Source organism: Symphalangus syndactylus, chromosome X (assembly GCF_028878055.3).
Source record: "Symphalangus syndactylus isolate Jambi chromosome X, NHGRI_mSymSyn1-v2.1_pri, whole genome shotgun sequence".
In the NCBI taxonomy this organism is placed as follows: domain Eukaryota; kingdom Metazoa; phylum Chordata; class Mammalia; order Primates; family Hylobatidae; genus Symphalangus; species Symphalangus syndactylus.
The window spans coordinates 36278568-36294030 of NC_072447.2; the positions used below are offsets into that span (position 1 = coordinate 36278568).

General features: G+C 40.1%; 1 protein-coding gene across 1 annotated transcript in view; it reads left to right on the forward strand.

The window, feature by feature from the left end:
• The window catches only part of PHEX (phosphate regulating endopeptidase X-linked), a 214274-nt gene that overhangs the window by 111327 nt on the left and 87484 nt on the right, over positions 1 to 15463 (forward strand). The window lies entirely within an intron of this gene.

The following is a 15463-nucleotide window of genomic DNA, read 5'->3' on the forward strand; positions in this document are numbered from 1 at the left end:
TTGTCTGTGGGACTTTAAAAGCAGTTGGGAAATGCCACAATAGCCTCAGGATAAAATTCTAGAGACCCAAAGCAGAGAGATGCCTCTTAAGAATTATGGAGGATATTTATTACTTTTATTCATGGGATGGGTGATGGTCATTTAATGCCTGTCTCTTGTTTTTTGTTTGTTTGTTTTTTCCTTATCCAAATCCAAATCCAAATTATGCGAGGAATTCACTTAAAAATAATATGTTTAGTTTGGTTTAATAAAAATAATCAGTTTTGATGTATTGACTTTTAATTTCATGGGGGAGAGTCCATTAGGAATATTCAGGTTTTCTGTGTATATTTTGTGTTGCTCATTCTCTTTGGCCCAAGATGAAACTAATAGCCACAATGTGTCTGCTTCGGTGCTATCTCTAGGGCTGCGTCTGCTGCTGTCAGCTGCACCCTTGTTATCTGGCTGCTGGTCCTGTTCAGTCAGTTGTACAGGAATGTCAGTTCCATTAATAACCCCAGGGCTGGACAGGCAGATAGTGGAAAATGGGTGAAGAGAGAGAAATTGTATTTAACCCAGTGTTCTGAGTTGTCATTTTTGAGACCCTAGCATAGCTGGGTAAAGGCAAGCAGAGGGCATGACAGCAAATCCATTTCTGACAGAATCTCATATACAAACTGGAGAAACAGCCTGATACCAAGAGAAGAAAGGGTGAAATATACTGGGAAAAGAGGGAAAGATTTGGGGGTGGAAAAGTCAGAGGAAACAGTGTTAGGAAGAAATAACATGACCAAGTATTCTGATAGAGGTGCTGACAACTTTGTAAAATAAATTTAATTTTGATTGTAAATGCCATCATTCGTGGTGTTTCAAATTAACAAAATTCCTTTTTAAAAAATGAAATTTATGTAAGGATTGCTCATAGAAGATTTTGGAGTTTTGTGCTGTTTGTGTGTGTGTGTGTTTGTGTGTGTGTGTGTGTGTTTGTGTGTGTGTGTGTTTGGTTCTGGATCAGTGAAAGGCCCGAGGAACACAATAGGTTTTATTTTTTTTTCCATCAGGTAGAATGACTCAGTTACTGTAGTTGTCTGTGTTTTAGTTATTTATTGCTGCATAACTAATTACCCCAAAACTTGCTGGCTTAAAACAATATTTCATTATTTCCTATGATTCTGTGGGTTGGCTGGGCTCAGCTGGGTGGCTCTTCTGCTGGTTTCACCTGGAGTCCCTTAGGCAGCTGCAGTCAGATGGTGGCTGTGGCTGGACGTCCAAGGTGGCTTCTTCACACATGTGTCTGGCACCTCAGTGTTCTTCATGTGGCTTTCTCAACAGGGTGCTGTGGTACTCCTACAGGGTAGCTAAGAGTGCCAAGAGGAGAAAGCAGAAGCTGCCAGTCCTCTTAATGTCTGCTCTCAGAAGTCCCAGAATATAATTGACAAATAATAATTGTATATATATTTTTGGGGTACAGTGATGTTTTGATGTATGTATACGTTATAGAAAGATTCAGTCAAACTACTTAACATATCCGTCACTTCACAAACTTATTTTTTTGGTAAGAACATTAAAAATCTATTATTTTAGCAATTTTGAAATATATAATAAATTATTATTAACTGTGGCCACCATGCAGTACAGTTGGTTACTAAAACTTATTCTTCCAGTCTAATTGAAATTTTGTGCCCTTTGATGAAAATCTCCCCTTTCCCTATCTCTTCCCCTCCCTCCAGCCTTTGGTAACTACCTTTCTACTCTCTGTTTCTGTGAGAACAACTTTTTAAGATTCCACATATAAGTGGGATTATACAGTATTTTTCTTTTTGTGCTTTGCTTACTTAGCATATTTTTTTTTCTATTTTTCTGTTTGGTTGATTAGGCTATTTTTCATTATTGACTGAATTATTTTTTCTGTTTAGCTCAAGACCAGTGTATACATCGACTCACAGAAGTATTTGAGTAAGCCTAATCATTGTTGAACTGTGATGGGGAAAGGATTCAGCCTTGGGACATGTGACCTTTGTGTACAGGTGTAAGAAATTCCTACTAGGTTTTAGGGCCCAGAACTGGACTAGGCCATGAGGGACCCAACCCATCCTAGTAGGCAAATCATTTTCCAGTTTTATATTTGAGTTCATTAATAAATAAGTTTACTTTCCAATATAGACACCCCCTCCACTGACTTATGGGGTCCTGTACGCCATAACCAAAGACTCAGTGTTGGAAAGGTGATGCTCCACTCTGTGTCTTTGTTTAGCTAAGGTGAAGGGGACAGGTCTGCCATCCTGGTATATTCTGGTGTTCTCTCATTGGCAGTCTTAGTGAAGGCTCATGAGAGCTTCCTCACAGAGGTTTGTAAGGATTAGAACTGAGTGGAATAGACCTGTTCCAGGGCAGAGTGAAGCTGAGGACAACAGTGAGATTGTGCCCTTTAGGGCCACAGACCAGAACCTTTACTCAACTCTGATGTTAAGCTATAAAGCTAGTTTACAAGTTTATGGAAGAATTCAGCTTGTTCTTCCAGGCTCTTGAAAATGAAGGTTAAGGCTGGGCCCGTGGCTCATGCCTATAATACTGTAATCCCAGCACTTTGGGAGGCCGAGGTGGGTGGATCACTTGAGGTCAGGAGTTCGAGAATAGCCTGGCCAACATGGCAAAACCCTGTCTCTACTAAAAATACAAAAATTAGCCAGGCGTGGTGGTGCCTGCCTGTAATTCCAGCTACTCGGGAGGCTGAGGCAGGAGAATCGCTTGAACCTGGGAAGCGGAGGTTGCAGTGAGCCGAGATCATGCCATTGCACTCCAGCCTGGGTGACAAGAGCGAGACTCCGTCTCAAAAAAGAAAATGAAGGTTAAGTTTTGGCAAAGTGATTTGTATAGATCTGTAATACATCATGTTCTAATGAGGTCCAATGAGTTCTAAGTAATTTCTGATTTCCATTAAAAATGATTCATGAAAAAATAAGCTCATCAGAGAGAGAGAGAGAGAGACCACTTTTGAAATGAGAAAAAATGACAGAATAGAAAAGGAGAAAGTCTCTTTTCTCTCTTCTTCCCCAAGCCCCCCTCATCACTGGTTACTTATTTGAGCATCCTTTATCAGCATCTAATGAGAATGAGAGCATAGTGGGTTGCCATGTGACCTTTTGAGTAGGAGTTGGAAGCTCTTACGAAGTTTCCAGCCTGATGTCACTTCAGATCCAGGTCATTAATATTAAAAAAAATAAAAACTCTTGGATGATTCAAATGAGCAGCCAAGTTTGAGAAGCAGAGCCCTACTGGAGCAATGCTTCTGCAACTTGAATGTACATGCAAATCTCCTGGGGACTTGGTTAAAAATGCAGATTCTTAGTAAGTTTGGAGTGGAGCCTGAGAGTCTGCATTTCTGACAAGCTCCCAATAGAGGCGGATGCTGCTGGACAATGGACTATGGACCATACTTTGAGAATATAGAGCAGGGGGCAGCAAACTTTTCACATAGGAAGGCCCGAGAGTAAATATATTGGGCTTTGCAGGTCATGTCTCTGTTGCAGCAACCCAAATATACCTGTAGTACAGAGCAGCAATAGGCAACAGGCAAACAAATGGGTGTGGCTGTGTGCCAATAAAACTTTATTTACAACACCAGGCAGCATCCTGAATTTGTCTTACAGGCCCTGAGCCAATAAAACTTTATTTATAACACCAGGCAGTATCCTGAATTTATTTTACAGGCCGTGACTTGCCAACTTGGTCTAGAGCTTTCCCTGACTCAAGTTTTTGAGCAATATCTTGCTTCTTCCCTGTTTTGTTGGGCTGAATCTTAGGTAAGAATTAAATGGTTTTGAAAGAGGTTACTCAATGGCTTTGTTGAACTGATGAATAATTGATGATGACATTTAGGCTCTGTTTACAAACAGCCCCAATTGTCCCTTGGTTGTGGCTCATTGCTTTGCCTTGAATATAGGTGGCCTTTCTGATTTCTCTCCCTAGACTGCCTCTTCAGAGACAGATCCAAACAGAGCTAGGGTTTATTCTAAAATGTGGCCCATGGGCATCTCAGAATAAATAACCAGGTCTGAACTGTGGAGGCAGAGGGTGGCTTCAGGTCACTTTTCCTTGACCTGCATTTTACAACTCATCTCTGGAGTTTTGTCTAAGCTGACAGAGGCTGGTATTTTGGCTATCTGAGAGGTAGAGAGCAGAGAGGTTCCTGGACATGTACAGTTTGTGTTGAGATAGGTCATGCCTCAGATGTGGCTATTAATGGTAGCAGAGAGTTAAATGTTGCTGATAATATATTCTAATAAGTAGATAATACAGAATCAGGTTGTCAGAGTTTTGGGGGGGACCCAAATTTGGAACCAAGGACTCAAAGCTCAGAAGGGTTCCATCTTGTGGGCTTCAGGAGTAAGGTGCAAGATTCCTGGTCTGCTGCTCATGGTAAATTTCCTGCATTTCAAACCCCAAAGTCAGTTAGGCTTAAGCTTCAGGAAAGTTTTCAGTTTAATTGGTTCAAAACTGAAACAGACTCTCATCTATCTTTATGACAGTGCTAGGATTCCTAAGGGAGAGGTGTTACTCCTCTTCTGAAACGGGAGGATGTGGGCCAGGAATCCTTGGGCTAGGGATGCTCATGGTAGACCCCATTTCTCAGCATGGTTTTGGCTGGGAATTTCCTCCATGAGATTGACCCTTCTTTCCCCAAGGTGCCATTTTCTGGAATACCACCTTCTTTCTGCTGGTAAAATCTAATTTACCTTAGTGCCTTGACTGGTCTGCAAAATAAATGTTCTGACATTTCCCGACAGGAGAGCCTGTCCTCTCTCCTTTCTGCTTCTTTATCATTCTTGTACTTTCTTGCCTTTCCTTTTCCATTTTGATCTTCTCTCTTGGCCAAGTCTTGTCTTCCAGGGGCTCTCAGTCAAAGTTTAGTCCCACCGATGTCCAGAACAGAAAGCTCAGTGGTATTATTTTTAGAGAGGGAGGGAGAACCTCTTAAAAGCATGCTTAAAATTCTATCTGTGTGTGTCTTTTCATCCTTACATCTGAGAATATTATTTGTCTTGGCAGGTTGAATATGGTTACTAATGCAGATGTGGTCTGTGCCTTACATGTTACAGTTTGATTTATAAAAAATGAATAATAATTATATAATAGAATATTATTTTTCATCACTCAGAAGACAATATATTTTGGGAAAACATGAACTTTGAAGTCAGATTAAGGCTAAATTAATCTGGGTGAGAAGTTGGTTTTGGCCCTCATTGCCTGTGTAGACTTGGGGTGAGTTGTGCTCATTTTCTGAGTCTTAGCTTATGAGTTGTGAAATGGGGATGATCGGTACCTACCTTGTACAGTTAGGGTAGGATTTGGATCTGATGATGAAGTAAAGTACTTAGCACAGTACCTGGTATATAGTAGGGTTTTAATGAAGAGCATTACTTTTGTTATTTAAAAAATTATGTCTATTGTTTCTGTTTCTGTTTAGTTCTGAGATCTCCTCCTCTTTGAAAATGTCTTTTCCACAAGGCCCTTCCCTTCCCATCCATTCCATCTGATCCTCTACCTTCTTCTGTTGTTTTTTCTCTTACATCCCATTCTCTACGTATGACCAACTATGAACTCCTGAAGGAAAGAAATCCAGTTTATTAAACTGTGTGTCTTCACTACTTCTAAACACAACAACATGGATAAATTTCACAGATGTATTGTTGAGTGAAAGAAGCCAAATACAAAAGAGTACACACTTTTTTTAAAGTTCAAGAACAGGAAAAAGTAATTTATGGAGACAGAGATCAGGATAGTGGTTCTTTTGAACGTGGAAGGGTTATTCACTGGGGAGCTACCCAGGGGAGTCTTCGGGGTGCTATAAATGTTTTAAATCTTGTCTCAGGCCTACTAACACAGATGTGTGTATGTTTTAAAAAATATTTGATTGGTATACTTAGTATTTGTGCACTTTGTATGTTATAGTGCAATAAAAATTTTAAAAGATGTTTCCCAGTATGCAGGGCTTATTTGCCTTTTCGTGATCATTCAGTAAAAGGTTGAGTATTTAATGGATGTCATGATGATCAACTTTTTTTTTTTTTTTTTGAGACAGGGTCTTGCTCTGTCATCTAGGCTGGAGGGCAGTGGCACCATCATAGCTCACTGCAGCCTTGATCTCCTGGGCTCAAGAGATAGTCCTGCCTCAGCTTCCTGAGTAATTGGGACTATAGGCATGCACCACAATGCCAAACTAATTTATTTTTCTGGTAAAGATGGTGTCTCCCTATGTTGCCCAGGCTGGTCTCGAACTCCTGGGCTCAAGCCCCCACCTTGGCCTCCCAAAATGCTGAGATTACAGGTGTGAGCCACCGTACCTGGCCCTAAGTGGTTAATCACCATGTGACCAAGATCAAATTTTAAGGAAGATGTAGCATACATTTTGGAAAACATGGTAGACATAATTCATAATTTATAGCCAGAATTCACGCTGTTATTCACGGCACTACTTGAATCTTCACATAGCCGTTTCGGAAAATATAGTAAATGCGAATAGCAGGACTTGCAATTTCAGACAGTTTGTGCAGGTGGCAGGGCAGGGAACACAGAGTGGGGATGTAGTCCCGTCAGACTGGTGGAAAACCTCATTTTTAACTGATCGTCTATTGCATCTATGCCCCTCTTTTCCCACCCTCCCTTTGTCTTTTTATCAATTCTACTTGGAAATAAAACCTGCAACTCTAATAGATGCTACTGACACTTGTGTGGCAATTCTACCAGATGGCGTTCGAATCTCGGGTGTTCTATGAAAAATGAAAAGACCAAACACATGCACAAATAAATGAAGGTTGAATTAATCTTTATAATTAAATGGAATATTACCCTGCTATGACTGATTTTTGCTTTCAAACTGGATTGCGTGCTAATTTTTCAGTGAACTGTAATTGTATTAACATGGCTTTTTAGATGCCTGAAAGTACTTAAAAATAGATTTTGCCAAGTTACTGAGAGAAAAGTTATTAGAATTTTTAATCTAAACATCTCTAAGATCCTGAGGTATATTTATATCATGACTTACAGCTGCAAAGCATTTTCCAATAGTTTTTTATTCTTTGTCCCTTATCATCCTGGGATTTAGGTGGCATTGGCCAGAAATTGGGTTGAATTGCAAGTGCCTGAGGCACATTAGAAAATTGATGTCCTACTAATTAGCAAATTGATGTCCTACTATGTACCCATAAAAATTACAAATAAAAATTAGAAAACAAATATGTACAACTGCTATGTACCCACAAAAATTAAAAATTAAATGAGTGGGAGGGAAGGTGGTAGAGTTTTCTACATAAAGTGCACCTGCTAGCTTAGTAGTGGTGACTATTAGTGAAATCCCTAAAGATTATTGAAGCAGAGGATGAGTCCCATACTTATGAACCGATAACACAGTGTTGGGGGTTCTCAGAAGTGGGTCCAGAAGCCTTGGTACCGTGGCAAGTACCATGATCTAGAGCAGAGAGTATCTCAAACTTAAGCAGGCATGAGAATCCCCTATAGTAGTGGTTTTCAACCCAGAGTGATGTTACACACCTGGAGACATTTGGCAATGTCTGGAGATATTTTTGATTACAACTGGGGGGACAGAGGGTGTTACTGGCATTTAGTGGGTAGAGGCCAGAAATGCTGCTAAATATCCTACAATCCACAGAACAGTCCCCATAGATAAGAATGATTCTTTCCCAAATGTCAGTAGTGCCAAGGTTGAGAAACCCTGCCTTATGATAAGGCTCATTATAATGCAGATTCCTGGGTCCCAGTTCAGAGGCGTTCTAACTCAAGAGATGTAGCATTGTCCCACAAATTTGTGTTTTCAACAAGCTCCCACATGACGCAGATGCTGCCAGTCCAAAGACAAAGCTTTGGGAAGCCCTAAGCTAGAGGATGCCAGTGTCAAAGGAACAAGCCATATATGTGGGCTTTGGCCCTATGACATTACCTTCTTTTAGAAAAATGATATGAAAATTCCCACTTGCATTGATTGATTGATTGATTGATTGAGATAGGGTCTCGCCCTGTTGCCCAGGCTGGAGTGCAGTGGCGTGATATCGGCTCACTGCAACCTCCGCCTCCCACCTTTAAGCAATTCTCCTGCCTCAGCCTCCCAAGTAGCTGGGATTACAGGCACACGCCACCATGCCTAGCTAATTTTTGTATTTTTAGTAGAGACGAGGTTTCACCATATTGGTCAGGCTAGTTTCAAACTTCTGACCTCAGGTGATCCACCCGCCTCGACCTCCCAAAGTGCTGGGATTACAGGCGTGAGCCATCGCGCCCAGCCCACACTTGTCTAATTTAATAATTCACCAAAGTTATCTCATTTGATCTCTCCCCACCACTTTATGAGGGAGGTACTTCACAAGGTTTTTAGGTGGTAAAGAATTGTTCATATAAGAGCTAACCTTAAAGGAAAGAATGACAATTCCCACTCGAACTGTTGATGAGACAAGGGGATATGTTTATCTAAGTTAATCTCCAACTTGCCTCCTGTTTAAATAAGTAATTTAACAACTGGAGGAGGATTAAGTAGCTGATTAAATTTCTCCGAGAAACGTTAGGTGTTAGGGCCTTGGTATTGCAGGTGTGTTTCTAAGCCCTTTCAACCTTGATATTTGAAAATGTTTTTAAATAATTTGTAAGTATTTTTCCCATTCCTCCAAAAATGCATTGATTTATTTCATAGTATTTATTCCCATTTTGGTTAATATTTCTATATTGGCTGTGTTTTAAATGTAGATATTTACCTCAACAAAATGTGAATGAGTATTACAGCTAATTATAGAATTATTTAAATAGTTATTATTTAATTATATATTTCTATCTTGATAAAACTTTCCGAAAAGATTAACTTTTGTGCCTTATTTTTCCCTTGCTATCTTTACTATTGGTTTTGAAAAATGGGGAAACCTCTTGTGTAGAAGAGGGGTTGGCAAACCATTTCTGTAAAGAGACAAATAGTAAACATCTTAGGCATTGTGTGGGCTATATGGCTTCTGTTGCAACTACTCAGACTCCACTGTTGTAGCGTGAAAGTGGCAATAAACAATACTTAAATGAACGTGGCTGTCGTCAGAGAGAAAGAAGCGACTTTTCCTTTACCACTTTAGGTTTAATGTCAGGGCCCGTGAATTAAACTATAAAAGATGGATTAACGAAACAAAAACAAAGTTTATTCACTAACCTGCATGAGAGCTTACAGAAAACAGAGCCCAGAGAAACAGAATTGGGGGCTTACATATTGTCTTAAGAAGGGGTAGGGTTAGGATTTCAAGGGACAATAAATGGTGGGAAATGACTGAGAAATATCTGAGGGCACCTAACGGAAAGTCAGGCTCGCTTTAGTAAGGTCTGTTTATGTAAGTTCTCATCCTGGCGCCAACTTTTTATCCCCGGTGAGAGGAGTTATTCTTTCCCCCAGTGCAGGAAGTCTCTCTTAAAAGGGGGATTTAGGACAGTTGAATTCTTTTGGAAGGCTCTGCTTGTAGGCCGATAAGGGAAGCACTGAGAAAGCCTCTTTCTGCTTGTCTTGATTCTCAGATACCTTCAGCTCAAAATAGTCCTTTGCTACAGTAGCATATTCTGGACCAATAAAACTTTCTTTACAAAAAACATGTGGTAGGCTGGCTTGGGCTGTAGTTTGCTGACCTCTGATATAGAGTCCTGTGAGTGAGACAGAGACAAATATAATTTATTTTGGCTCATATAAAAGCCTAAATGTGATACAGGATTGTTCCCACTCTTGGGCTGTTATCATTTTGGTTATGTCTGGATAAATGGGCTTAGCTAATTGAGGCTTAGGGTATTCATTTGACTAGGTCTAGCAGCTGTTCTGTTTGCAAACTTTGTGAGCAGTTAACCACATATAATCGAAACCAATAAAAACACTGATTTAAAAATTTATGATTTGGCCACTCTCCTGCCCAGTTTCTTTTCATCTTTTTTATTTATTTATTTAATTTTTATCTTTTGGGACAGGGTCTCACTCTGTTGCCCAGGCTGGAGTGCAGTGGCACAATCTTGGCTCACTGCAACCTCTGCCTCCCAAGTTCAAGTGATCCTTCCGCCTCAGCCTCCCAAGTAGCTGGGATTTCAGGTGCGCACCACCACGCCCAGCTAATTTTTGTATTTTTAGTAGAGACAGGGTTTCACCATGTTGGCCAGGCTGGTCTGGAACTCCTGACCTCAAGTGATCCACCTGCCTCAGCCTCCCAAAGTGCTGGAATAACAGGTGTGAGCCACGGTGCCCAGCTCCTGCCCAGTTTTAAAGGAAATAAATGGGCCGGGCATGGTGGCTCACACCTGCCATCCCAGCACTTTGAGAGGCAGAGATGAGCAGATTGCTTGAGTCCAGGAGTTTGAGACAAGCCTGGACGACATGGTGAAACCCTATCTATATTAAACAAACAAAAAAAGGAAATAAATGAGAGTTGCCTCTATTTTTAGGGTAATATTGCTACCACTCTCAGGACGATGGGTGTGTTGTTTTATTAATTAATCATAAGGTGGCTTTGGCTTCTAAAGTCTATTGCTACTACCTGTTCCATCTATTTACCAAGAAAACTCAAATATTACTTTCTTTCTTTAACTCTGTTCAGTACAGGGCTCACCCAAGTAAGAGGAGTATCACAAAGACACCAGGGAAATGTTTAGTGCCAGTATGGCAAAATTAAGATTTACTTGTGCCAGAGTAGTTTCCTTTTGCAGACTGAAGAAACTGCCCACCTCCAAGATGCATTGAGTTGGAGTTTTAGGAGAGAGCATGGATGGTGCTGGTTTATAATTTGGAGCATGCCTTCCTAGAATGTTGTCTGTCTTAGAGAGTAATGAGGGTTGTCTGCTATACTGGGGGGCATTACTCACATAGGGTTGAGAGTGGATGACCTGAAATCTGATCTTTCCTGTCTTCTAGTTCTTGTACAATTAGAACTGTAATTTGCACTTAGAGAGCCTTCTGATTCGTGGAAGTGCTTATCTATCTTCTACCCCTGCATGATGCATCTGCTTGTGGACCGCACCCAAAAGCAATTTGCAAAATTAAAGTTTTTGAAGACTCATAATAAATCAGTGCAATTTTATCAAGAGAATAAAATTTGATTCATCAGATAACTATTGTTATTATTTGTGGGATCCTGATAGACCCAGAGGATATTAAAGCCTGTTCCCCTGACTCATTTTCATCAATACCGTTAGCTCCGCTTAGGGTAATATCTTCAACTAAGGCATCTATACTAGTCAATCATTTGTTTGGCATTATGGAAACTGCCATTGTTTTGAATGATAGTGTAATTCATGTACAGTCTCCTGAACTTCTGGGTGCTTAAAGCTCAGAATTTTGATTGATGTTTAATAGTTATTACAGAACTCATCAGAGAAAATGAGGCCTTGGCATGATTGAGCCTGACTGAAGCTTTCAAAGCCACTGCAAGCTTAGGAAAGTTGCCCTATAAATTTTTTATGAAAGGGCAGTGATCAGTTGTTCCATTTTTTTCTTATTCAAGTTGGTTTTTTTTCTTAAGTTGGTTAAATTAATAAATTTATTTAACCATTTTTTTCTTATGTTGGTTAAATTAATAAAAAAGAAAAAATACGCTATGAGACTTAACCACGTATACTAAACATACAGCTATTTAATTAAGTGATTAAAGTGATCTCTTTGATGTGATACATGCAAGACATTTGAGAATTTATCTGACTCTCCTAAATAGCCAAGTCAGTGGGGATTAAAATAAATGAGCTTTCTGTCTTCCTTTCTGTAGATCAGCTTAATACTAAGTGGCTTTGAAAATTCAGGAGTAAAGCAGTCAACCTAGCCAATCTTTAAATCAGTTCAGTCACATATATAAAAAGTAGATGCCATTTCAGAGCTCACAGCTAAATAAAGCAGAATTATGCCTGATTCTGTTCTTCCCACCAGCATTATCAAGTTTTAGTATACAGTATTGAAAATTCTGGGAAGGCGGGGGTGTTTTTAAAGTTTAAATCATGTTGTATATTAGGTTTTCAATGTTCCTCATTTTTCTGAGTTCATTTGTGATAGCTATTGTCTCTCTCTTCAGATAATAATCTTTACAAACTCTCTGTTGTCTCCATGGAAATTAATTGTGATTTTTAAAGCTCTAGCCCTAAGACTTTAGGGCAGGGAGTCGACTCCCAAGCAACTGAAATCCGCCGCATATAAATGGTAGTAATAGCAAAGAGCAAAACAAAAACAAATAAAAATCTTGATAGCTAAGCCGTGCATGCACGTGCACACACATGCACACAAATGATGCTGTTGAGCATGGATCAGTTCGGAAGCATTGTTAAGCACTTACTGTGTACTAGTCCCTGTGTCATGAATTGAGGCAACTCAGCGAATAACCTAGCTTTATTTAATTATCTGTGTTGGCTTAGTAAGCTATGGCCCTTGGGCCATATTTGGCATTCTGCCTGTTTTTGTGTGAACCACAAGTTATGAATGGATTTCACATTTTTAAAATAGTTTTTAAAAATCAGCTTGGTACAGTGGCTCATGCCTGGAACCCCAGTACTTAGGGAGGGAGATGTGGGAGGATTGCTTGAGCCCAGGAGTTTGAGACCTGTCTGGGCAACGTAGTGAGACCTCGTTCTCCACAAAAAAAAAAAAAAAAAAAAAAAAAAAAAGGACAAACAAACACACCAAGTGTAAACAATCAAAAGAAGAATATATTATGATACATGAAAGTTGTATGAGATTCAAATTTCAGTGTCTATAAAGTTTTATTGGAACAGAGTCACAGCCATTCATTTATGTGTTGTTCTAGCTTGTTTCTGCTTTCTCAGGTACAGTCACAGAGCTGAGTAGTTGTGCAGAGGCGATATGGGCTGCAAAGCCTAAAATATTTACTATTTGGCCCTTTACAGAAAAAGTTTGCTTATTCCTGATATGGGTAAGGCAAACTTCATAATTCCTTTATTATTTGAATACTTCTCCCAACTCTCTATTTCACTTTATTGGTATTAGAACTAAATGTCTCCATATTCTACAGACGAGGAAACTGAGGAACAGAGAGATTCAGAAAATTCAGGTATTGCTAATACCTTATATGATGATGATAACTTGTTATAGAATGGTTTTCCTCAGCTTTTTAAATAAAAATGCAGTTAAGTAATGGATAATATTACGTTTGTATGTTCTTTTAGTATTAAGGAGAGTCCTGAGCCTCGATTTTATGTTCAGTATGTGTATTAGTCTGTTCTCATGCTGCTAATAAAGACATACCTGGGACTGGGTAATTTATAAAGAAAGAGGTTTAATTGACTCACAGTTCCACATGGCTGGGGAGGCCTCACAATCATGGCGGAAGGCAAAGGAAGAGCAAAGTCACATCTTGCGTGGCGGCAGGCAAGCAAGAGAAAGCATGTGCAGGCTGGGCACGGTGTCTCACGCCTGTAATCCCAGCACTTTGGGAGGCTGAGGCAGGTGGATCACCTGAGGTCAGGAGTTCGAGACCAGCCTGGCCAACATGGTAAAACCCCGTCTCTACTAAAAATACAAAAAATTAGCCGGACGTGGTTGTGGGCACCTGACATCCCAGCTACTTGGGAGGCTGAGGCAGGAGAATCACTTGAACCCAGGAGGTGGAGGTTGCAGTGAGCTGAGATTGTGGCATTGCACTCCAGCCTGGGCAACAAGAGCGAAACTCCGTCTCAAAAAAAAAAAAAAAAAGCAAGCAAGCATGTGCAGGGGAACTCCCCTTTATAAAACCATCATATCTCCTGAGACTTACTCACTATCAAGAGAACAGCACAGGAAAGACCTGCCCTCATGAATCAATTACCTCCCACTGGGTCCCTCCCATGACATGTGGGAATTATGGGAGCTACAATTTGAGATTTGGGTGGGGATACAGCCAAACCATATCAGTAAGTATTTGTTGATTGATTGAAATAGCTTACATAAAATATATAGTTTTGTTTGCCACCAAGAATTAATTGCGTTGGAAGCTGAGTGTGGTGGCTCACGCCTGTAATCCCAGCACTTTGGGAGGCTGAGGTGGACATATCATTTGAGGTCAGGAGTTCGAGACCAGCCTGGCCAACATGATGAAACTCCATCTCTACTAAAAAATACAAAAATTAGCTGGGCATGGTGGTGCATGCCTGTAATCCCAGCTACTCGGTAGGAGGCTGAAGCAGAAGGTGCTTGAACCTGAGAGGCAGAGGTTGCAGTGGGCTGAGATTGTGTCACTATACTCCAACCTGGGTGACAGAGCGAGGCTCCATCTAAAAAAAAAAATTAATTGCAATGGATTTTGTACCTTGCTTAATTTTCCAGAATGTTTTATATGTTCTCACAAAATATCTCGCTTTTCCCCCTTTTTTCTCTCCTGTGGTAAGATCAGTTAATATTGAAATATACCTTAATGTTAGCTGGGCATGATGGCACACGCCTGTGATCCCAGCTACTTGGTAGGCTGAGGCACAAGAATTACTTGAACCTGGGACATGGAGGTTGCAGTGAGCCGAGATCATGCCACTGCACTCCAGCCTGGATGACACCGTGAGACTGTCTCAAGACAACAACAACAACAAAACCCAGGGAAACGCACCTTGGTGTGAACAGCACTGAATGATGTTTATGATTGTATGTTAATCCTCTTATATTTAAAGGTTAAATGTAAAATATAGCCTTTCATATTTTCTGATACTATTGATGACATTGATCAGAGTGGGTTTCTCAAATTATTCATTGTATGAATTAATATTTATTGAGTATTGGTCACTTGCTATGTTACCTGTGGTAACATGGTGATTAGGTGGAATAGGCTATTGGTTTAATTTGAATAGTATTAGAAGATTCTCTCAGCTACAAAACCTCTCATTTAATTGTATTTATTCCTTTGGCTAATAAACTACTCTTTTAAATAAAAGTATTTCTCCAGAGTAAATATATTAGATTGCTATTAGTCACTTACATTCTATTATAAACTAGTTTGAGGCCCCAATGGCAGCTAGTGGATTAGCAACCTTGAAAAATTAATAGTTTTGATGGATGAGAAGGGAAGGGGGAGATATCTCTGGAGCAGAGTATTGCTAAGGAAAGGCCGACTAGGGTATGATGGTATTGCAAGTGGTATGAACACATAGGACCTGCTAGGTGTTGAAGGGAACAGACAAAAGAAAGAGAAAGAGGAAGAAGGCAGAAACCAAGACGGCAAGTGCTAAAGGCAACCTGTATCTTTGATCTTTTCTAGGGTTAAACTTGGTAGTGTTTCTTGTGTCTGTTTTCAGAGGTGTGCCAATAGTGGCTCTCAAAAGAGTCCTCCAACTTTTGGGGGGCTGAAAATAGCCTGGATTCTTTTGACTCATATGCAGAGTCTGGCTTTGCTAGGAAAATCTCCTACCATGCTCCAAGAAGCTTGTACATTTGTCTTCCATTGATAAGAGGGTTGCCTCAATAGCTTTTCTCCCTAAGCATTTCTTTTCTCATTATTTTTTCTCTCAC